The 25,427-nt window shown below is 35.4% G+C and overlaps 1 protein-coding gene across 1 annotated transcript in view; it reads left to right on the forward strand.

Moving 5' to 3' along the window:
• LOC109377799 (adhesion G protein-coupled receptor L3-like) overlaps positions 1-25,427 on the forward strand; it is a gene marked incomplete at both ends in the record, with an annotated part of 132,647 nt that overhangs the window by 104,115 nt on the left and 3,105 nt on the right. The gene's annotated exons all lie outside the window — the stretch shown is intronic.

The raw sequence follows: 25,427 nt of genomic DNA on the forward strand, positions 1-25,427 counted from the left end.
AAAGGAAGAAAGAAACAATTGAATAAATGAGTTTCTTCAGGGCCCGCTCTAAGTCTCTTGTATCCTGGTATCATTTCACCTAAGATGCAGATTCCTGGAGAGCCTAGTGGGCCTCACTTGACTCATGGCCCCACCTCTGCACCGGGGAGGAGCAGGGCCTCTTGAGTGGCATTTCACAGGTTTGCACAGGAGGCTGAGAGTTTCTCAAAGGAAGCTTGAGATGCTTCTGCAAAAAGAGGGAATAAAAGTCAGGGTGCAAAACTAACAAATATTCAACACAGAAAGCAAAGTGGAAAATCGTTTTTACAAGTACTAATGTAGGATAATTTTTTACCACTCACTTTTTTTCACTTCAGCTAACAGCTAGATTGCTAGATATCTCTGTAACAACAACAACAACTACACACACACACACACACACACACACACACACACACACTCATGCTCTTTATTTGATAGCAAAAATTAATCCTAAAAAGTTGATGTTCATTCTTTCTCCTCCTTGCCTACGTTAGGGTTTCTCAGCCCCAACACTTTGGGCAGGTGCCCATTTGGCATTTTGACCTTTGGACCATGAAAGTGTTTTGTTGTCTAGAGCTGCCTTGTGCATTTGGGGATGTTGAACAGCATCCCTGGCCTCTATCCACTGGGTACCAGCAGCATCCCTCCCAATTGTTAAAACTATAAATATCTGCATTTTTTGCCAAATATACCTAGGGGACAGTTTTCCCTATTGAGAACCACTGAAGTCATAGACGATATTTGAGGAAAATCTTGTCTTTTCTAGTGAAATAAATAATAAATCTCTTAATATATTTTAGCTATTTAAAAGTGATTTTACACAGAGAAATATTGGTCAGTGTACTAATATTAACATTTCTTTTTGTAATGGTTCTTTCTTGATGTTATTTTTTTTGACACATCATCAGTATTATGGACCATTATTTTCATAGTCAGCTTTCTCTGGACCAAAGCAGTTTCTGATACGTTTGGTTGACTAATAACTATAAATGTTAGTAGTTAGCAAAATCGTCCTCACCTCCTCATCCTCCCGACAAAGCTACTTAAAAAAAGAAAAGTAAAGAAAGAAAAAAAGAAGGAAGGAAGGAAGGAACAAAGGAAGAAAGAAAGGAAGGAAAGAAACCTATAAATCTCAGATCTTGAAACTTTCAAAAAAAGTATTAGACTTGTTCCTCCGCCAATTTGGAGGCTGTAAGGGCTGTACTCAAGGCAGTATTTTTAAAACAGCATGTATGTCTGAAAGGCTGTGATTCAACATTTCAATTTACCAATATAACCAACTAGACCATAATCAGCACATTAAATAAAGATTCTGGGTCCAATCATAAAACAGCTTTATTTTAATCCTACCATATGCCTTCCTTCCCTTATAGTCCCCTTTGCCACACAGTAATCCCATATTTAAAATTCAATGTACGGTTCCATATGATAGCAACATTTCTGCAATTTATTTAGAGTAAAATTTCTTCAGAACTTTCCCCTGCCCTCGGTGCTGTGGGTGGGAAGCTTGCCATGCAAAATGGTTGCTTAGCAGGCTTCCTCCCCCATTTCCCGCTTCTCGCTCACACTTGTCTTCTGTTGGCTGGACTGCCTCTGGCTCCTTAGTGGTTAAGTGTGGGAGGGAAGAAGGGGAGGACAAGTAAAGCACAGAGGAAAGTTCTTATGTGGCAGGATTGGATGAAATAATAAAATAAATAAATAAATAAATAAATAAATAAAAATAAATTCTTTTTAGGAAGGATGAAGTTGAATCTCTGGCTTGGGCCAATTTTTGAAAACGGAAAGGTCCCATTGAGGACTATTTGTGTGTCATGAGAAAAATGAATTATGCATGTTCTTCCAGCTGGATGATCACTTATCTTTCCTCCTTACGCCCCTGGAAATCCAGCTGTAAAGCTCTTCTGTTGACACCACTTTTCACTCCCAAAAAGTTGGAATCCAGGCCAGCGCCATCCCCTGGTCCCTGAAAAATCCGTGCAGGCTTGCTTTCAGTGTTAGAGTAGAATTATAGCTAAGTGTTTATGTGTCTTGGTCTGTCTTTCTCTGCTTTGTCCTCAAACTCTGGGAAACATATACTAAGTTCCCATGAATTCTTTCTCATTAGGTTTCAACAGGAAGAAAGCAAACCCCACATTCTTTCAATAACATAAATAAACTTGATAGTGGCATAGCTCACCCTTCTCACTGAAATATGTTCTCCATGGTCCCAGGACTTGTAAAGCTGCCAGCCGTACAATGAACCTCCTCAGGCCTGTCTGTCATCTTCAATGACATCAGATTTGTCTTCTCTGAAACTGGTCAGCCTGCCCTAAACATATAAGTTTTCCGTGTCAGGAGAAATTCAGGTACTATTGGTGCTGGCCCAAAGCTACTCCATTCTCTCCCTCCCTGTCAACAGTGAGGCTGGAAAACACTCCGATTGCAAAATGCCTCCAAGCTTTCCAATATGCCTCCTGAAACCTCATAATTAAGGAACTCCCTGTGTATTCAGTCATTTCACTGAAGACTCCTTTCATTTCCTGGCATTTTCTAAAATGCATCTCTCCCCTGAGCACACCGTTAAGCCCTCTTTGAGGGAATATTATTTTCTCATGTCTGTTGTAATTCTGTTTTAGGGATTAAAGGTAGTGTCACAGTGATCAATCGCTCACATGCTTGTTGAATAACAAAATTAAACCAGACAAAAGAAAAAGCCCTCTGCTCTTTTGAAGCGCACGACATTTAGCTGCACTCCCGGAGAGCCAACCATAGGCACAGGAGAGATCATGTACATACTTTATAAGGATCATATGGCCTTTGTTGTAAGTTTCTTTTGATTACAACATGGAAAATGCTTGTGCACTTGGCCTTCAAATTCTGTTTCTTAGGTTTAAAAAAAAAAGTAGAATGTGGATTATGATATCAGCCCGTATCTATTTTTTTAATATATGCTAAGAAGTATTTGCATTATTACTGGTTAGAGTAAACCAAGCAGATTCACATCTAAATGTGAATGACTTTGAGATAATCATATCCACACTCAATCATGAGTTAAAGAAACTTAAAAGTTAAAAAACTTAAAAGATCATTATGAGGGGAAGAGAGGCAAGAGGCCCAGAATGTAAACACATGAGAAGGTTTCAGGAAGATGAAATAAGACCAATTTCACCCAGTTAAGTAGGGAAGATCCACCTTTGGAGTCAGGCAGACTTAATTTTGATTCCCTGAAATGCTTCTAAGTAGTTATTTTTAATAGTTGCTAGAATTGCCTTTCCAAACGATGCAGTAAGTGTATTTTTCAAAACATTACCAAACAAATAAATTGAAGTGAAGTTGATTTTAAGGAGAATCTAGTGGAGTCTAAGATCAAACAGTGCATGTCCTTTAAAGTTGGAGCTGTAAAATGCAACTTGATTTGTGCATTAATGCTATAGAATCTTTTAAGTAGCACATTAAACTAGTAAATTTATCCAATGTTTATGGTAAAACCTGATCAAAGAGTTTTGTTTGCTATTTGAAGTTTTTCCAGTAAAGAAGAACGTTATTATTTCTTTTTTTTTTTAAGTTCTTTGAGTAAAACGCATCTTGGTGTTAAGCAAATGCATTTGGAGTACTTGTAAAAGGTAATGCATTTTTGCTTTTTTCATGAAGGTGAGTTTATACCTTTTCTTTTTAATGGAAAATGTCACTTAATCAAAACATTGATAGTATGTGTTTTTGATGATAGTAATTTACTTATATGAACATGTGCCATATTCCAAAAAAGGAATGTAATTGAACTTACTTTACAAAAGGGTGTAGCAGAGAACCTTTTAAAATGACTGTTACATCTTAAGTGTCCTTTTATAACGTGCAGATTGGCATGAAATATCAATCCTTTATTTAGGTCAGTGTAATATGTAAGATCGATTTTTTTGTTTTATGTTGTTTAGGGTTTTCTGATACAATATATAGGGTAATTAGGAATAATATACATGATATACATAAGTTACAATATTCGTGTGACAACCGCAACATTACTCTCTATAACATTACTATATAAAGTTGCATCTATAAGTATAATCATGTATTTAATTCCCAGTGAAGTAAAAAGTTTGACATAAAATCGATATAGAACAATATGAACTATAGTATGACTGCTTAACAAATCTGTGTATACTCGTATATCTCAATCCAGAAATGTAAACTATACCTCATAGCATGTATTATTACAATACGTATTTGTGTTCTATCTTTGTGCTATGCCGGTTACTCAGTTTTTACATGGTTTACATGTTGGGTCTTGTACTTTTTTTCTCCTCATATATTTCATATAAACTCTTAGATATCTATCTGTATAGCTTATGTATTTATCACTTTCAGTGGCAATAATCTACAGGCCACTTAAGCCATTCTCAAACTGTGCATACTTATGTTATTTACATTTCCTCCCTAATATACAGAACAAATATACATCACTTTATATAAATATATGGATTACTTTTGTAAAATGTTCTTATGAGATAGTCCTTTAAGTGGAAATATAAAGAGAAAGGATTATAATTTTTTTATTTTCTATATGTTATTTATTTTATAGCCCTGATTTCTCTTTGCCTGAAACTTTTATTATATCCTATTTTCATTGTAGTTAATTATAGAAAATCCAGTTTACCTAGTGATTTAGATAACGCACAAGTAACAAAAGTGGGAATTGACATATATATGTTACCAGGGATATATGTATGTGTGTTTTCTTTTGTTTGAAAATAAATAAAATACATCTTTGATTTTTAAATGTCCTTAGAAATATAAAAGTAATTCAACAATTAAGGCTTTCAACAAGATTCTCTAGTTTCTCTCATTTTTTCATCTTTTTCTTTCCCTCTGCATTTCAAGAAATCTTAATTCCAGTTCCGATTCTTTCAAATACCAAGAAATTTCTATCTCTCTGCCTCCCTCCTTCTCTCTTTCCCCATTAGCATCATCCATACCCACATGTATCATTAGCACATCTGAATAGATAATTACCAGACCTGCATATCTAACCCAAACTGTTTTTGAGCTCCAGTAATGAATTTCTAATTCCGTTTGTTATCTCTGTCTCAATAGCAAACTAACAATAGAAATGCATTTAAAAATGCACCCTACCTATTCCATTACCAGTATAACCCTATTATCCTTTAACCTACTGTTCATTGCAATAACCTCCAAGCTGTTCCTTCTACTTCTTTTTTTCTTTTTTTCTCTTATATTCCATATTCAGTAGCCAAATTAAACTTCATTGTTTGTTCATAAACCTCAATAGAAGGTTTAATTTTCTAACTAATTTAGTAGGCAGTTAAAGTCCTTAGCAAGGTATTCAGAATACTGAAAAGTATCACTTCAGCTTACTTTTATAGCTTTACGACCAAACTGTAAATGCCTTCCGTCTGTACTATTAGTCATCGGAGCACTGCCAATCATACAAGATCCATGTGAAAGGTCCTTCTTTAACTTATCAAATATTTACCAACTGAATGAATGTAGCAATGAATGAAAATGAAAGAAAAACTAAACAAAACATAATTTCTGTTCTTGGGATACTCATTGCACTGATTTGAAATGTAAAGCACAATTCTATAATTGTTGATAGCATGAGCAGAACTTGAGTTGCTTTGAATGATGATTAGGTATACACCAGACACAAGAAGTTAAGGACATGATAATTAAATGAGAAAATAATAGTAATCTTTTCTACAAATGGTGCTGGGTGATTGGATATTATCATGCCAATGAGTGAAGCTGAACTCATACCTTTTAACATACACAAAATTAATTCATAAACCTAAATGTAAGAGTTAAACATGTAAAACTGTTAGGAGAAAACATAAGAATAAATCTTCATAGGACCGGCCGAGTGGCACATTGGTTAAGAGCTGTCTTGGGATGCTAGCTCTGAGTAGCAGTGCCCCGGTTCTATCCCGCATTAGAGCCAGTGACACTGTGCCCTCTACAGCTCAGATGGTGAACAACAGCTCGACCTGGAGCTGGGCTGCCATGAGTTGCTGGCGATGGCATAAGCTGCAGTGAGGCTGCAGTGGGGCTGCCGTGAGCTGCCGTGTATGGCTGGCAGCCAGCGTGAGTAGCCGGCAGCCAACGTGAGCTGCCAAGAGCCACGGTGAGTGGCTGTCCAATGGCCGGTGAGCGACTGCCTCTCCCAGGAAGAGCGCAAAGATAATACCAACATGGGCCCTGAAGCGACGTCTTACACAACTAGACTGAAGCACAAAAGGATAGCAACTTGTCTGTTCCCCTTCCCCAATTCCCCAAAGCTGTTCCCTCCCCCAAATCATCAATAAAATCTTTAAAAAAAAAAAAAGAATAAATCTTCATAACTTGGATTGGGCAATACTTTCTTCAATATGACATCAAAAACACAAGCAAACAGAAAACATAGATACATTGGACTTCATCAAAATGAAAAACAATTGTGATTCAAAGCACCTGTGAAGAAAGTGAAAGGATACCCACAGAATTGGAGAAATTATCTACAAATGTTATATATCTGAAAAGAGACATGTATTCAGAATATATAAAGAATTCTTACAACTCTACAATAAAAATAAAGTAACCCAATTAAAAATCAGTCAAAGGATCTGAGTAGACGTTTCTCTAAGGAAGATATACAGATATCGAATAAGCAAATGCAAAGATGGCCAACATTAACCATCAGGGAAATGCCGATCAAAACTGCAATGAGATACCACTTCATAACTGTTAGACAGGCTATAATCAAAAGGACAGATAACTTTAATTGTTGGCAAGGATATGAAGAAATTGAAGTACTCACACACTGCTGGGGGGATTGCTAAATGGTGTGGCCACTTTGGAAAATAATCTGACGGTTCCTCATATGGTTAAACAAAGAGCTACCATGTGATCCAGCAAATGCACTTCCTGGTATGCATCCAAGAAACATGAAAACATATGTCCATATAAAAATTGTACACAATTGTTCATAGCAGCATTTGTTCTTAATAGACAAGAAAGTAGAAACAACCTAAATGCCCATAAAAAGATGAATAGATATGTTATACATTCGTAAATAGAATATTATTCAACAGTAGACAAGAATGAAGTACTGATTCAAGCTACAGCATGAATGAACATTGAAAACATGCTAAGTGAAAGAAACCAGTCACCAAAGGCCACATATTATATAATTCCATTTAGATGAAATGTGTGAAATAGGTAAATCTATAGAGATAGATAGTGGGCTAGCTGTTTTCTAAAGCTAAAGTGCTAGGGAAAATGAGTGACTTCTAGCGGGTATGGGGTTTCTTTTTTGGGTGATAAAATTGTTCTAAAATAGATTGTGATGACGGATGCACACTTCTGTGAATATGCTAAAAGTCATTGAATTGTACACTTTAAATGGCTAAATGATATGGTATATGAATTGTATCTCAAGAAACTTGTTATTTCTGTAATGTTAAGTAAAGAAGGATGCAGCGAGGCATCCTTTGCTTGCTATTCCTTCTACATAGAATGATCTTCCCAGGTATCTGTATGGCTCACTACCTTATTGATTTCAAGTGTCACCTCTTAGTTTGGCCTGCCTTGATAACCAATCTAAATCTCAAAATGTTCTCCTTTGCACATATTACTGTCTAACATATGACATTTTACTTATTTGTCTTGTTTATTATTTGCCTCATTAATGGAAAAATGCTTGCTTGTTGATTTGTTGCTGTATCTCTAGTCTCTAGAAAATGCCTGGCACGTAGTAGATGCTCAGTAAATATCTGTTCAATGAATGAATGGTATCGAATAAAAGATTCGACAGACATACCCAGATCTCAAACAGCCTGTTGTGATTAGACACCACAAATAGTTGAATCAGAGGATAGCCAGTGGGATGTGATTATAAATAAAGCTGCAGGGGAAAGAATAAGCCCTGTTGTTGAGGATCTGTTATAGATACTTTAAGAAGTTTAATGGGGTGTCCTATAGGCAGGAGAGAGCCATGGAAGGGAGGTGAGCAGGGGAGTGTAATGTTCATTGTTAGTTGTGTTGCCTTGTTAGAGGCAGGGAATTCTGTCTTGTTTTTATGTCTGTCTGTCTCTCGTAAAAAGGGGGTCTCAGAAACTATGTTTAATTTTCCCACTCTTTACATACTAGTTATCAGATATTTAGAAGTACTGATGACACTAAAGACATATCATTTGTAAGATGATTTACATCTGTTTATTATTTTATTTTATATTTTTCCCCATGGGTTAGATGAGACATTTATTTGAATCTATCTCAAATCAGTTTCTAGTCTCAATGTTTACCTTATTAAAAAAATAAGTGAGTAGAAATTCAGACAAGGTAAAAAAATGTCATCTTCCAGAAATAAAAGATAACATTAACAAAATAAATCAGTGTTTATCTAATTTACCTTGGTTATAAAACTATGTAGATTCTCACAATAAAACCCAGGTAACTTAAACAACATCTGTGGCCAAGGTGAGAAGAGTGCTAATTTTCTTTGTTCAGTTTTAAAATTATCATTTAGTCCAAAAAATATAAACAAAAAGTGATCAGAGTTTATTTTATACTCTTAAGACAAAATCTATTTATCACCTCCTAAGGAAATCACAAGCCCTGCTTTCAGTCCTTTGTTTAAAATGCAGTGTAGTGCAGTATGATTTGCATGTTAATGATGTGAATCTAACTGTATAATAAATGGGAAGCAGAAGATACAAACTAGCTTCAGAGAGCAAGTTTGTTTGTTTCTCATGATTTCTTCCTTACATGTTTAACTTGAGAATGCATCGATGAGGTATGTTTATGTGAAAGATAAAAAAGTGTCATCATTGATGGAGTGGCAGCGAAGCAAGAAGTTTTATTCTTAGATTTCGCACTCAGAAAGCAAGTGGACACTGGAGGCATTTGAGCATATTTGGAAGGCAAATATAATGTAGTAAACAAGAGGCTGGCAGAATTCATTCTGTGCATGTATTCTCTAAAATCAGAAAGCATGAAGCCATTACAATTTCTCTTTCACTCACCAACACCCCGTCACCACCACCCTGACCCAATTCAAGCATGCAGTAGGGATACTTGTTTTGGGGGGGCTTTTGGGTTTTTTGGGTTTTTTTTTGTTTTTTTTTCATTTTCATTAGTTTCCTGCTATGTTGTTATGCGTGTTATCCCAAAACAGCAAAATACAACCAAATTTAAATATAAATGTGTGATTTGTAGAAGTATGCCTTAGAAGTATTTGAATCACTAGAAATTGAAAAAGGCATAATCTGTGTTTTTGAAAGCCATCCAATTTCCTTTTATTTACAGTCTTTGAGCCATTTCACAAATTGAAAAGCAACCATCCAGCTATCTCATGTTTAGATTAATATATATTTAAAAGATCCTAAAACCATTATCAGCATGCAGTAGCCCTGTCATGAACAAATACAGATTAGAGATAAATGAAGAAATTCCTCTAAATCTGTGGTTCTCAAAGAGAGGTGATTTTGCCTCTACAGAACATTTAGCAATTTCTAGAGATATTTTTGATTGTTACAACTGGAGGCCGTGAACACCGCTGGCATCTATTATATAACGTCCAGGGATATTGGTAAGGATCCAAAAATCCATAGGACAACCCCCTATACTCACACACACACAACGAAGTATTGTGTGCTCTAAAATGTCAATAGTACCAAGGTTGGGAATTACTTCTCTAACTAAAGATGCAAAGCTAAATCATATACTAAATTTTTCTTTCTAATTCACAAACTGAGAAAAGAGTTAGAGATTGAATTATCTGTCGGTATATAAAAATGCTACCAAAAACTTAGTGGTTTAAAATATTCACATCTGTTATCTCTGATATTCTGTGTTCAGGAGTCCGGACCCAGTTTAGGCGGGTCTCCTCTAAGGCTGTAATCACAGTGCCCCACCCAGGGATGAGTTCACATTTGAATGCTCGACTGGGGAAGAACCTGTTTTCAAGCTCATGTGGTCATTGGCAGCAGTCAGTACTTTTTGGGCTTGACAAAGCTGAGGGTGTCAGTTTCTTGCTGGCTGTTGTCCTCAGCCCCTTGTCCCATGGCCATCTTTATAGGCAGGTCACAACATGGCAGCTTGCTTTTTCAAAGCCAGAAGCGAATGTTTTCTCACAAGACAGACTTTATAGATATAGGTTGTAACATAAATTGTACCCATAACACATCCCACCACCTTTGCCATATTTTATAGGGTAGGAGCAAGTACAGATCTCACCCACACTCAAGGGCAAGGAATTTGACAAACGTGTGAACACTAGTAGGCAGGGATCATGGGGGCCACTTAGGAGTCTATTTGCCACGGGGAAGTTCTCTTTGTTTTGCATTTCAAAAATGATGCTATTTATTAAAAGTTAATAGGCTAAAGGTAAAAAAGTTGCTGGTAAAACATACGTGTTGTCATTCAGGAAACTAGACAAAGACCACAGATGACTGTCACCTCATGCCTATCACCAGTACTTTTTCATTTGTGCAGAATATTTGCAATAACATCAACATGCCTTCTGTAATCAGCTCACAAAATTGCCTGGCTTTATTTGTGCCCTTTTTTTTTTTCTGTAGACCAAGTACTTTATCACTGGTTGTTTGTCCAGTTCTCTGTCTGTTTCATATTCTTTCTCTGTATTAAGGCTTTTCACATTGCTTGGAGGTTGGAGGTTGGGTGTTTGGGGAGCGGAAAAGCCATCTTGCGTTCTTCTTCCTTGCTTGTGATAGGTGAAAATCCTTCTACATTTAAAATATATAATTACAAATAGGTTAAATGGGATAACAATAACTGAAAGTAATGTAAGATGCATAACACAAAAAAAGGCATCAAATCTCTACCATAAATTCAATTTAACTTGTTATAATACATTTGTCTTATTATAATAAATTTTGTTTACTATATCCTTCCTGGGAAACTTTGTCTGTTTACTTTGACTTTAAGTGGATGCTGAGTGTTTCCTTTGCTGTTAATACAAACCAGATTAATTTGTACACAGTGTTAGAAATTATTTCATCAGTGAGAGGGTAATGATACAAAGGTTATAATATTAAAGAGATTCGTTGTTAAGCAACGAAACACAAATATGAATGAATAAGCATTTTATTATTACATTGAATCTTTTATCCATTTGTGTTCTTTTAAGATGTACAAATAACTAGTTCTTTTCAGATATTATTTGGTTTTTAGATATTCTGTAAGACATAGTCTGTGGTATTCAATGCATATGTGATAATTGATGAAACTATATTATGGTAAATACCAAGTGTACTTTTCACCTTGAAAGAAGAATTAAGAATTTCTATTTTATATAAGTTATACTCATTATGTACAATCTTTAAGGACATGGAAATTATATAGTCAAATACATTTTTTTTGGTTTCCTTCAAATAACTCCAGCATATGTTTGTACCATTTGTGTATCTTATATATTGACAAGTACACGAAATATATATTAAGCACCTATTATGTGCCAGACTGTACTGGATGTGTAATATTACATTATTATTCATCAGTCTATTTTCCCAATTTTTTATAGGAAACTAACACTCATCCTAGTTTAGAGATCTACCCAAAGTTTCATAGCTAGAAAATGGAGGAGCTGGTTCTCAGGTGTAAACATCCCTTCGTGCAGCTCTACCTAGCTACTGGAGTAAAATATTATCTCTCCCAGGAATAATAAAATCTTGATTTTTTAAAATAAAATATTATTTTTTGGAATTATATCCTAAAAATAATAAACATATACTAAATACAAGTATGAGTAATCCAGAATAATAGTTTTACTCATTAGTTACCATTTTCTATTTGCAATCACTATAATCATGTAGATTTAACCACTTAAAGGGGACTGGGATGTGGCCAGGGAAGAATAGTTAAGATTGAGAAGAAAGTGTTTCAGAAAGAAGCATTTGCATCACTGAAGATGAAAAAGGGCCTTCTGGGACTTCAGGAAATAAATCTAGTGGTTAGATGGGAGCGAGCAAAGGCAGGGAGGCTTAGGTGGAGGGAGAAGTAGCAGGGTTAGGATTACAGGGCCTTTTAAGCCATATTTAAGGATTTCAAACTTATAATAAGGTCAGTTGGGAGCTTTTAAAGAGCAACAAGATCAGATTTGCATTTTTCAAAGATCACTCCAGATACGAGGTGAAAGACAGATTATAGGTATTCATGGGATGATGCAGGGAGATGACTTAACTATTGATAACTGCAGCTACCCAGATGGACCTCAAGAGCATTATGCTTTGTGGGAGAAAAAAGAAAGTCAATCTCTAAAGGTTTCATGCTTTTAATTAAATTTCTATAACATTCTTGAAAGGAAGAAACTATAGCGATGGAGAATAGATAAGTGGTTGCCGGGAGATAGGACTGGGCTGAGGGTATGAATACAAAGAGGTAGCAGGACCATTTCTTTTGTAGTGATGGAACAGGTCTGTATCCTGAATGTGGTAGTGGTCACAGAAATCTATACATGAGATGAAATCACATATACACATAAATGAGTAAATGAATACAGGTTTAAAAAGGTGAAAAATAAAGCCTATACTCAAATTATCAGTCATTACCAATGCCCATTTCCTGGCTTTGATATTATGTTGTAGCTATACAAGTTCTCAATACTGAGGGAAGCTGAGGGAAGGGGTTCTTCGCACTATTTTCGTAACTTCCTATGTGTCTATACTTACTTCAAAATGAAATGTTTTTAAAATGCTGTTATAATCAAACAGGAATGAATCAAGGTAGTTGATGTGAGAGTGCATTTATGGAACCCATATTAATTAAGCATCTCCTCTGTGTCACTTGCTGTTCAAAGCACTAAGAATTGATGCTGAGCAAAACAGCAATAGTCTGTCTTCAGCCTTTTAACCAGCCAAAAAGATCTAAAACTTGTCCTGCAGAGTATTGTACAGATTCTTGACACTCCCTTATGAAGATCAGGCTGTGCTTCCAAGAGATCAAGCTACACTGGGATTCTGTTGTCACTTGTGGACTCCAAAATTATGTAGGTCATGTACAATCTTGATCCCACGATAGTTTGATCTTATTTGTATTAGATATTTCAGTGTTGATTTAAAATGTCCCATTACTGTCCCCCTCTATTTTCCTTTCAAAACTAAATAAATACTGATTTATTTATTTATTTATTTTTGAAAAAAGATTTATTATACCCTATATGCCTCCAAAGTCTATCATCTCAATTTTTAAAATACCACAGAGCAGGCAAATGATGTTCTTTAAATAAAAATTGCAAGTAACAACATCATGTATCTTTCTGAAGCTGGTTTGGATAAAGCGAGTGGTTGACTATTCCTGAGGTTTTAAATGTCCTGCAGAGATGGAGGGGAAAACAAGATAAAATTTGTAATTTTACTTCAGGCTAGCATATCATCTGTTCTTCTTATAAAAATACAGAAAATAGTTCAGCTTTCTAAGCTAGGTGGCTGTTTATAACTTTCCTGAAACAGGATCGATGGCATCTTGGGATCATTTAAATTTGATTATATTAATATTATTACTGAATGTCTATTGTATGTCAGTATTGTTGAAGGAAATATAGAAATGCACATTTTTAAAGATAGGAAATTTTGACTTTCTGGAAGGTTAACTTGCCTAAAGCCACACTTTGGCTAGTAGATAATTATCTAATATTTCAATTTAAAATTAATGCTCCATCCAGGATATTTCATTTTTTTATTATTACTTTTATTTTATTATTAATACAGTAAATGTACTGTTTTATGAGGCATTCAAGGCATCTTCACAGGTCTCTGAAAAACTCTGAAAAAGAACAAAGTTCTTTTGGAGTAGAAGAGCCCAGTATAATCAGTATCTATTTTATTGGGTTGTCGGAAAAATCATGACGCATTTTTGCAATGAAAAACTTAGAAAAATATGTCATGACTTTTCCAACATCCCAATATTTACCTGTTTCCCTAGCAATTTGGAATATAAGTGTGATGCACATGTACTTGAGTGTATATGTATATATATGTATGGGTGGATTTTTGTTTGTTTTTGTTATTCTCAGTAGAGAAACCTGAAAATTATTATCCTGTGGGCAGATTTTCCCACAGAAGCAGTTGCCTTCTTTAAATCCATTTATCACTATTTCTAGAATGTGCAACTCCATTCTCTTAAAAATAAAATAATCAGGAGAAAGCCAAATGGGGAGGTTTTTATTATTCTACTAATTTGGAAAGTGATGAGTAGCCATGGTTGGCATGAATGTTGAAAGAAAATAAATTAATTGGTGCATATATAAGGAGAAGTTGTTAAATTTTCACCATGAGGATTAGTCGAAAACATTTGCCTTAGAGATAAATGTCGTGAATTCTATTCCTGAATCTATAACAGAAAACACCGTGGCCTAATCACTCAATCACTTAATCCTCACTTCAACATAGACAATTCCTACTGTTAGCTTCATTTCAGAGGAAAGTGATTATGATTAGTAGCATCTATATAAATACTTAAGTTTCTTGAGAGTCTAGCTCTGTAATATATGATAGTTGTATTATGGTTATTAATATTGTATAAGTAAAAATGTGGAACTCTAGTATATTGTCTTCTTACAAAATTTAATGGAGTGAGTGATCAAGTTTTTTAATCCAACTATCAAAATTTCAATGTAATTGAGATACAGTAGTACACATAGACATTCTGAAAATAATTTTGAAAAGAAAACATAGCTATTTATTCTATCGCTTACCCATCATGCATTATTGAGTACTTAATATATGTCAGGTAGTATACGTGCATGGAAAACAAAGTAGGGTGTCATATTTTTCTGCACTCAGGAAGAGTTGTAGAATATAAATGTGTTTTTGTCAGAATGACTTAATTTATCTAGCGAGTTTATATTCTCTATGCTGATACTTAGGTGATCTTGAAGAAATTACAATATTTTTGTGGCTTCAGTTGAAATTAAGAATTATTTACATACCGATATGCAGCTCTGTTTTCTTTTTAATTATTTCGTTACCTCAGAAAGTGAACCATTTAGTGTTCTCTGCCGTGTTAGATGGAGTGCACCATACAGAGCTGCACTCTTGCATTTTATACCCCGCAGGAGAATGAGCCTGCCTGCCCGATAAGCTCCTTGAGGAGAGGTGCCATGTTTTATGCAATCCTGGATTCCCTTTCTAGCGGCTACTTGGATCTTCTATTCTTGCCATTCTTAGATGTATTTGATTGAAAAAAATCAATGCCTTTTAAAGAAATATTTGAGGAACTTAAAAAGAAATATAATGTTCTCCTTTTTTTCTGGACTCAAATATAAACAACAAAACAAATAACAGTAGCTACCCTGAACTAGGGTCTTATATCTTATCAGTTTCTTAGGAACTTGTACACGTGTAACAAGGCAAATGTATATTTTTAAGTTTCTGCAATGGATCAAAGTTACTAAAATTGCATTCTTAAAAAACAAAACAAAACAAAAAACCTGGAGCTTAAATTATGAGCTTTTCTTTACTGTTCACTTTAAGTATTTCATTTCCAGACAGAGGATAGTTTTATTTCTTTTGCATTTATTTTAACTTCATACTTGTAAATAAATCATGCATAGCCCCTATATTTCAGTATCACTTTATCTTCACAGGTAAACTACACTTCACAAATTAATAATAAAACATATGTCACTGCAAATGTTAGGCAATAACTCCAGCAACTCCATAACAATAATGTCAAAACTAGGAGAATAAAATACAATATAGAGGTTAGGAGTAAGGAATTATTCTAAATCTTAATACAAATTCAAGTATTTACCTTCCTTGAAAGGTTTGCTTGTTGTTGAGATATCAGTAAGCTCAAATTCAGTAGAATTTATTCCTCCAGCTTATTTATTTACATGGTTTGGTCACCACCAAGGTTTACTTGACATTCTCATAAATTAACATTTAATAGAAATTTTACAGTAATGAGAACACTGACATAACTTTGCTGGTTATAACTCAGGAATTCTCAGGAATATTCTCATATAAAATATATAAAACTTCCTGTTTGAAGTCAATATATTTATGTAGTTATTTCAATTTTAAATAAATAATCATATAATAATTGAAGATGCAGCTGGGGAAGGATTTATGTGAGAAGGTCTAAGTCTTATTAAAATGAAAAACTCAACCAATAATTACTGAATGCCTAATATATACCAGTGAAGATCATAACATTCATATTCAAAAGCCATCACCTCCTGTGTCTAGTATTTAATATACTAGAGTTTCCAATTTTTTCTTACAATCCCGTCTCATCACTCCATGCTCTCTTATGTATGTATGCATCCCATAACATTCTAGTGGTCACGATCACCACCGCTACCACCTGAGATGTAGAGCCAAATACATAATGGTCTTCCCTATTTCTGCTCTTCTCCCATTCATTCTTAAACACAGCAACCCAAGTGATCCTATTAAACCTAAGTCAGATCATGTCACCCCTCTGCTCAGAACTTGCCAGTGGCTTCCCACAGCAGACAGAGCAAATGCCAAAGTCCTCACCATTACCTGTAAAGTCCTATGTACTATTGTCCCTCACTGTGTGTCTAACCTCATTTCATATTGCTTCTCCCTCACACACTTGGCTTCGGGCACACTGGCCACCTCAGTGCATTTGAGCCTTTGCGGATGCCATTCCCTCTGCCTGGAAAGCCCCCCTGATTCACCCCACCACTACCAGCAGGTCTCCCTTATCACCTTAACAGCTAGACCATGCCTGACATCCTATAAAAATTGCAGCTCCCCTGCCCCAACACTTTCTATTACTTTACTGTGTTATTTTTTCTTCTTCTTCTCCTTAGAACATTTTAATGTCTAATATACTGTATATTTTAATGTTTTGTCCTACTTATTGCTTATCCCTCCTATTAAAATTAAGCTCTATGAGGGCAGGGATTTTATTGTTGTTGTTGTTTTGTTCACTTCTATGTCCCCAGCATTTGGACTATCAGACAGCACATAGTAAGCAATCAATAATTCTTAGTTGAATTATGAAATATAATAAACCGTAATATTATTACTGATAGTAAACATTTATTAATCTGTTATTCTCTGTCATTTTCTTTGCCAAGTACTTTAAATCCATATTGCCATTTTATTTTCAAATAACTATGAATATTATTCTAGGCATTTTATTGTGCTTCAATTTACTGTGCTTTGCGGGTTTTCTAGTTTTTTACAAATTCAAGGTTTGTGGCAACCTTATGTCAAACAAATCTGCTGGTGCCATTTTTTCGACAGCTTTTGATCACTGCATGTCTCTGTGTCACATTTTAGTAATTCTTATAATAATTCAAACTTTTTAATTAGTGTTATATTTATTACAGTGATCAGTGATCTTTGATGTTGCTGTTATAATTGTTTTAGGGCACCGCAAACCATGCCCATATAAGATGGCAAACTTAACCTATGAATGTTGTGTGTGTTCTCACAACTCCACCAACCAGCCAGCCATTCCCCTCTCTCTCCCTCTCCTCCAGCCTCCCTATTCCCTGAGACACAATACCAGGATTAGGCCAATTAATAACCCTACAGTGGCCTCTAAGTGCTTAAGTGAAAGAAAGTCGCCATCTCTCACTTTAAATCAAATGCTAGAAATGATTAAGCTTAGTGAGGAAACTGTATTGGAAGCTGAGATAGGTCAAAGGTTAGGCCTCTTATACCAAACAGTTGACTAAGTTGTGAATGCAAAGGAAAAGGTCTTGAAGGAAATTAAAAGTGCTATTCTAGTGAACACACAAGGATAAGAAAGTAAAAGAGCCTTATTGCTGATACGGAGAAAGTTTGAGTTGTCTGGATAGAAGATCAAACCAGCCACCACTTTCCTTAAGCAAAAGCCTATTCCAGATCATGGCCCTGACTCCCTTCAATTCTCTGAAGGCTGGGATAGGTGAGGACTCTGCAGAAGAAGAGTTTGAAACTGGCAGAGATTGGTTCATGAGGTTTAAGGAAAGAAGCTGTCTTCATAACAAACTGCAAGGTGAAGCAGCAAGTGCTGAAGTAGAAGCTGCAGCCGGTTATCCAGAAGATCTAGCTAAGATAATTAATTAACAAAGGTGGCTACAGTAAACAACAGATTTTCAATGTGGATGAAACAGCCGCACATTGGACAAAAATGCTATCTACTTCCATAGCTAGAGAGAAGTCAATGTTTGGCTTCAGAGCTTCAAAAGGTAGCCGTTACTTAACTGTCTTGTTAGAGAATAATGCTGCTGGTGACCAAGTTGAAGGCAATACTCATTTAGCATTCCAAAAATCCTAAGGTCCTTATGAATCATGCTAAATCTACTCTGCCTGTGCTATCTAAATGGAACAACAAACCTGCATGACAGCACATCTATTTACAACATGATTTAATGAATATTTTAAACCCATTGTTGAGATTTTTGATCAGAAAAAAAAAGATTCCTTTCAAAATATGACTGCTCATTGACAGTGTACCTGGTCACCCAAGAGCTCTGATGGAGATGTACAATGAAACTAATGTTTCCATGCCTGCTAACACAACATCCGTTCTGCAGCCCATGGGTCAAGGAGTAATTTAGACTTCCGAGTCTTTTATTTAAGAATATACATTTGTGGGCCGGCCGAGTGGCGCGATGGTTAAGAACTGGTTTGGGACACCAGAGGGCCCCGGTTCAGATCCCACATATGAGGGCCAGTGACACTGCCCTCCACAGCTAAGATGCTGAACAACAGCTCAACTTGGAGCTGGGCTGCTGACAGCGGCGTAGGCTGCAGCCCCTGTGGCAGGGGTTGCCATGGGCTACTGTGTGTAGCCGGCAGCCAGCATGAGCGGCCATCAGCCGCAGTGAGTGGCCGTCCAGAAGCCGGCGACTGATGTGCCTTGCCCTGGAAGAGTGCGATGATGGTGCCAACTTGGGTCAGTGAAGCAACGTTCCTCCACAACTAGACTGAAGAACAAAAGGAGAACAACTTGTCTGTTCCCCTTCCCGCAGTTCCCCAGCACTGTTCCCATCCCCACAATTCCCCAATAAAAATCTTTAAAAAAAAAAATGTTATCAAACGGCACTGTGTGCTACAGAGAAATCATTCATGAAGAGAAATCATTAATGAAAGGAAGAGTTGATTGATGTGGCAAGCTTCGTCGTTGTCTTATTTTAAGAAATTGCCACAGCCACCCCAACCTTCAGCAACCATCACCCTAATTAGTCATCAGCTATGAACATGGAGGCAAGATACCCCCACTAGCAGAAAGATTACAACAATCCAAAGGCTCAGATGATGGTTAGCGTTGTTTAGCAATAAAGTTGTTGTTGTTTTTTTTAATTAAGGAATGTTCATTATTTTTAGACAGTTATTTTTTATGCCTTGAGAATCCAAACATTCATGTGACTCACTTTATTGTGATATTTGCTGTATTTCACTGGTCTGGAACCAAACCCACAGTGTCTTCAAGTATCTCCGAGGTATGCCTGTATGTTCATTTAGTAAGAAAAGAAAATACCTAAAGCACCGAGGAGTATTATAATTTGTCCAAAGTCACACATTTTATAAATGGTTGAGTGTTTATCTCATTGCATTATGAGGAGACATTTCTGTTATTACAGTATTTTATCAACTCTAGAGTCTCATGATTTCACCTTTTAACATTTCATAAGTTGGAATGTGCCTAATAGTTGAATCTCTTGGTGCTTCAGCTTTACCTTTTCTAAAAATAAGAATAATTAATAGAACCTTCTCACAGATCTGTTGTCAGAATTCAATGGGACAGTTCCTATTAAGTGATCAGAGTAGTCCTGGTCCATAATAGGTGCTTAATAAGCACCTAACAGGTCTATAGGCCATGGCAATACCAATAAAAGTATATGTGAACAGTTTTGGGGACAAATACATTTCCAAATTCATCAAGAGTTTTTATGTGTTTCTGTCATCAAGTTTTGTCTAAATTTTTAACTACAACATAGTCCTAATGGAAAGGGAGGGATTTTGATAGACTTGGATTAGAAGCCTGGTTTTATCGTTTGCCAGCTATGTAACCTTGGGAAAATTACTTAATTTGACTTCTTTCCTCTCCAAAATGAAGACAAGTATACCTACCCAAAGGCTATTAGGAATACTAAATTAGAGTCCATAATAACAAATACAACACAGTTTGCCTGCCAAACCCTATACGTTTAACTTACATGATGAGGCCACTGCAAGTTCATGTTTATTAGAACAGATAGTTGGCGCTATTTACAATAAGGATAATATCCTATGGGAGAATCAGAAAATATAAATGGATCAAATTACAAAAATAAATATACTTCCACATGGCTGATAACATGTAGAATGTTCACTATCTGAAGAAGCCATAGAACCAAGTACTATAAATGGATTCTGAAAAGAATTAGGTAATTTCATGACTGGTAATATTAATGCTTCATTCTTAAAACTAGATGTAATCAAATCTACTTCCCCCAACTGATATCTGGGAGGGTCAGGGCAGCATTCCTTTCTTTCACGCAGAGCCCTGCACAAGTAGCCAAAAGCCACTTGCAGCATTGTTATGGGTTTAGTTTTCTTATTTCCTCTCTCAGGCCCTTGGGAAGATTTCTTCGGTAATTGATCTTGGACTTAAATAAACACTCGAGGGGTGGGGAGGTGGAAATGTTTTGATAGTCAGCCAAAATATTATATGTTGGAATAAAGTCAACACAAAAGAAAGGCTTCTAAAGGGAAAACCATGAGGGGGTTCCACATTTTAGAGAGGAAAGGAAAAAAAAAATGAACATGAATCAAAAAGCAAGTCCATGCACTTTATGAGTAGAGGTTAAACACCTATTTTGAAGTGATGTTTATCCTATCTTTTGGTCCAACATCCTATATTCTCTTTTAAATGTTACATACTTTTAGAAGATGCCTGTATTAGTCTGCTAGAGCTGCCATAACAAAAGACCATAGACTAGGTGACTTAAATGACGAAAATGTAATTTTCTCACAGTCCTGGCAGCTGAAAGTCTAAGATCAAGTTGCTGGCGGGGTTGGTGTCTCCTGAGGCCCCTTTCCTTGACTGACAGACAGTTCCCTTCTCACTGTGTTCTTTGTGCTCCTGCATCACTAATAAGTCTTTCTCTTCCTCTAAGGACACAAGTCCTATTGGATTAGATCCCCACCCTATGACCTCCCTGAACCTTCATTACCTCATGTGAGTCAGGGCTTCCACATAGGAATTTTGGGTGAAAACAGTTCTGTCCATGTCATTGTCTATCCCAAACAATAAATACGTTTTGTGATCAAGGGTATTAATGTTTCATTAGACCCACTTTAGTTCCTTAAGTCGCTTCTTCAAGTGTTTATGGAAGACCCGTAGTTGTAGAACACATGACATAGTAATCAGAATATCATTTTTGATAGCATATGTTGAAAAACACAGAATATGTTACCTGGGGACACTGATTTACTTATTATGTATATGATTATGATTCACTTACATTTGAGTCTAGTTTTCTCTTGTAAAATTAAGAATTCATAGTTACAATTACTCTGCACATTTTTTAGTCAAAATTCAATGAGATAATAGAGATAAAGAAAAACATTACAAGATGTAAAGCACTACACAAATGTTGGTTAATTTTAATGTTTTCATTAGTATATTCCACAGATTATAAACTGTAGTAATGTTCAAAATATGTTTTTTTTTTTTCAAGGAAGAATGAAGGGAAAAAAAATCAACAAAATAAATTCAAATATAAGAATGGAATAGGCCAGTGGCAATAAATTTCAGTGGAAAGGAGAATTAAATTTTCTTTTGGAAACAAGGTTAATCATTAGGAGAAAATATTAATATGATGTTTTTTTCATTTTTATGAAAATATGAATCTGTATATGCACACTGAATATAATAGCTATGACAAAATAATAAGGGAAATTACAGTTTTGATAAAGCCTTAAATGTAAGTAGTCACTCAAACTTATTTTCTTTTACACAGTAGCCTTTCTTTGACACACAAGCACATGAGGCACTTAATGACATACAGGTGCATTACTAGCTATATCATCAGGTAAGATTCAATCACAGCATACACTGAAAGAAGTGTCATATCACTTCCCCCTTACTGAAAGCTAGAGAAAGACAATCACTGATAGCATATGATATAAGCTGGAACCTGGCCAATTCAAATGTGCTGTTATGACTCTTTAATCAATCTAGATTTTTTTTCTGTAGCATCTAGCAATAAGACAGGTTCTTTCTTGGGCACTGGTGACAACGTGTATATCACTCACACTTACTCTGCCAAACGCTGGCATCAAGCAGAGCCCTAGGGAGTATTATGTAGCAGTAAATGGAAGGAAGGGACGGAGAACAGGGACAACTTTAAAAATTTTCTTTTATCGTGCTTAAAGCCCAAGGGAATGATGTGACCCAGCTTGTAGGCACCTTTGGCACAGTTCCAAGGACATGTGTTCTCTACTGATCCTTAATGTTAGTATGTCTGTATTAAATGAAGTCCTTGAAATGTATTCATAAGAAACTGAACTTTTGTTGAATCTTTTTTATCAGTATTATTGCTTCATTAGAGTGTAGTCCATTTAAAATGATTATGTTGAGATAGAGCCATTTTGGGAAAGAAGGGTCTTGGTGTTTTTCTGCTTATTTACTCTTTGAGTTGTCTGGCGGTTTTCTTAATGTAGAATAAAATACATTTATAAAATAACTTTTCCAGCCTATCACCCGTAGAAACTCTTAGCTACCCCATTTGTTATTTCCCTCTATTTAGCATTCCTCTTCTTTTTGTGAAATTTCACACCTGGACCTTCCCTTGCTTTGTTGACCTGTTCCTGATGTTCATCTATCTTGGATGATAACTTATTTACTGTTGGTCAGACACGAGGAAATAATCTTGAACAAAACACATGTTAGTTCATAACCCCATCTTGGTAAATTTAAAAAGGCTCCTTAGTGGAGATGACATCCAAGCTAAACCTCAAAGGATAAGTAGAAATTAACCAGGTGGAAATGGGGTAGGAACACTGCAGCATATGCAAAGGCCCTGAGGCAGGAAGAACAGGTTGCGGCTGGAGAACTATTGGTACCTTTATATGGTTTATATGGTTAAAAGATGAAGGAGCATTATAAATGAGCTGGAAAAATAAATTCCTGAAGGGGTTTAGGCATGAAGAAAAGGACCCCAGTCTTTGTTTGGAGGGCAGACAGAAACCATTTAAGGATTTTAATCTGGAGAGTGACATATTCCAATTCATACATTATAAGGTGCCTCTGGCAAAAAAGATAAAGAATCATTTGAATAGAGTAATTTTAGAGGAAAATAAAAAACATTTACTTACATTATATAGTGCTATTTTTAAATGTATTTTGGTATGATGCTATAGTCTTTAAAAACCTGAAATCTAGATCATTTAAATATAACATAATGATACATATATTAACTCTATGCTAAAAGATAAATCTTTTCAAAATTGGCAAGTACAAAGTCACAGCAAACAAAGATTTTGTAGATAGTGTTTCTTTGTTCCTTGCCTATGATTTGTGTGATTGAAACAATGGGGTGACAAATTTTCTCACTGTGTTTGATTATGCAGTTTGGTCAGAGCAAAACTGATTGCAAACCAAATCTCTTGTCCTCCCAGAGCATTATATGGTAATTAAAATATCTAACTGAAGAAACATGCATTCATTTAGAAAGCCTTCTTTAGCACCTATATAATTCTCAAGAAAAGGAAGAAGGTAACTGAAAAACAGAGCTATTTTGAAATTAAATTTTACACTAGTTCAAAAACCCACTGAATAATTAAATTTGAGCATGAGATTGTTTAGCATAGCTAACTGCTATGAATCTCTATTTTTACATGATCAGACAAAGAAAAACTAAAAATACTTTGTTTGAAACAAAAACTGTGGTTCACTATCATTGAAAAGTTTAGAGTCCCTGTCAAAAGTTAAACGTTACTCAAAATGGTCTCCTCAAAAGTATAAATTAAAGATGGATTTATTTAAATTAAAGGAGTCAGAGAAAGAACTTGGAGTTAGATTTTTAACCATTGCCCTACTACTACACCAAGTAGTATGAAATTAAAAATAATTTTTCCATTAACTGGAAAATTTGCTCAAGATATATTTTTAAATTCCAGCAACAATACCACTGGCACATTTTTTAAGGCTAATAATAGTAATAGAAATCATATTATTTAATTTTAATATTATTTTATTAATTAAATTTAATATTAATAAACTTAAAGTTGTCATTACATTGTTTAATTTTGTTTTCTTTGAAATATTTCAATAATTTTCTAAGCAAATAATTTATTAGAATCATATGTTTATGATATATAATTTTAATAATTCAATTACACTTAATACTTCAAAATATATTGTTAAGTTTTATAATTGAATATGTTAAATGCTAAGTGTCAGTTAATTTTTTTTATGAATGCTGAATTTTTGTTTTGCAAAAATAGATATTGAAATACCAGTATTGGCATTTTACGCGGGTATTGCTTTCATTAGCAAAAAGGTTAATTGCTGTTTTCCTCCATTGATGATGGTGGGCTGAACATTGATAATGATGACTGGGGAGAGGAAAATAAAGGAATGAGGCAGATTTAACAAGACTTGGTAATTTGGGAGCTACGGATGGTGTATTTGGAAGAAGAAGTGAGTAAAAAGATACTCTACCTTCTTGTATAGACTTTGAATAAATGTACTTATGAACATTATCACTCACATAGAGAGGGAATGTAAGAGAAAGTCAGAAAGCTGAGAAGAGAGGGAGAGGAAACAGAAGAACAAGTAAGAAGACAAATAAAAACTAGCATCACTTCAGAAATTGCTACAATTTCAGTGACTTCATGTTCAGAAAATCCATACCTTCTTTCCCCTGCCATCTCTGTACTGTTTTTGGAAACTTTCTATACACTAAATACACTATGATGGACTTGGCATCTCTTCTGGGGCCGCATCGTCAAGTTGATGACATGTTAAGGAAAGCAGACTATGAGTAACGGACATCAGGAAACTCATCACGGGATTCCCTTCAGTTCCTAAACCTGAGCTACATTGAATCTGGCTAGAGACCATGCCCCTGTGGTTTACTGACAGTAAGCGAGGTTAAATAAAGAGTATAGTAGTTTATAATCTGACAGTTAGGAATGCAGTGTCTGCGTGTTTATACTCCTGCATTCTTATGATGGGAATATGAATATATTTTCCCAGAAAGATCATTCCCTGCTGTGATTCTTCTTTCTATAGTGTGGGTAGGACATTCTTTTGTATACGCTATTGGTTTAATAACATGTAATATCTGGTCATTGAGCCTAACCGCTTGTGCATGGAACCTGGGCTAAGTTGTCCCATTAAAAAATAACCTACTTAGAAAATAATTTATGGACACAACTAATTGGAAACTACTCCTACTTGAATTAGTACGTGTCACGTTTGAAAATGTTGATAAGATGGGTCAGTGCTAAGAGCAT

Source organism: Hipposideros armiger, unplaced genomic scaffold, assembly GCF_001890085.2.
Source record: "Hipposideros armiger isolate ML-2016 unplaced genomic scaffold, ASM189008v1 scaffold_1563, whole genome shotgun sequence".
NCBI classification, from domain to species: Eukaryota; Metazoa; Chordata; class Mammalia; order Chiroptera; family Hipposideridae; genus Hipposideros; species Hipposideros armiger.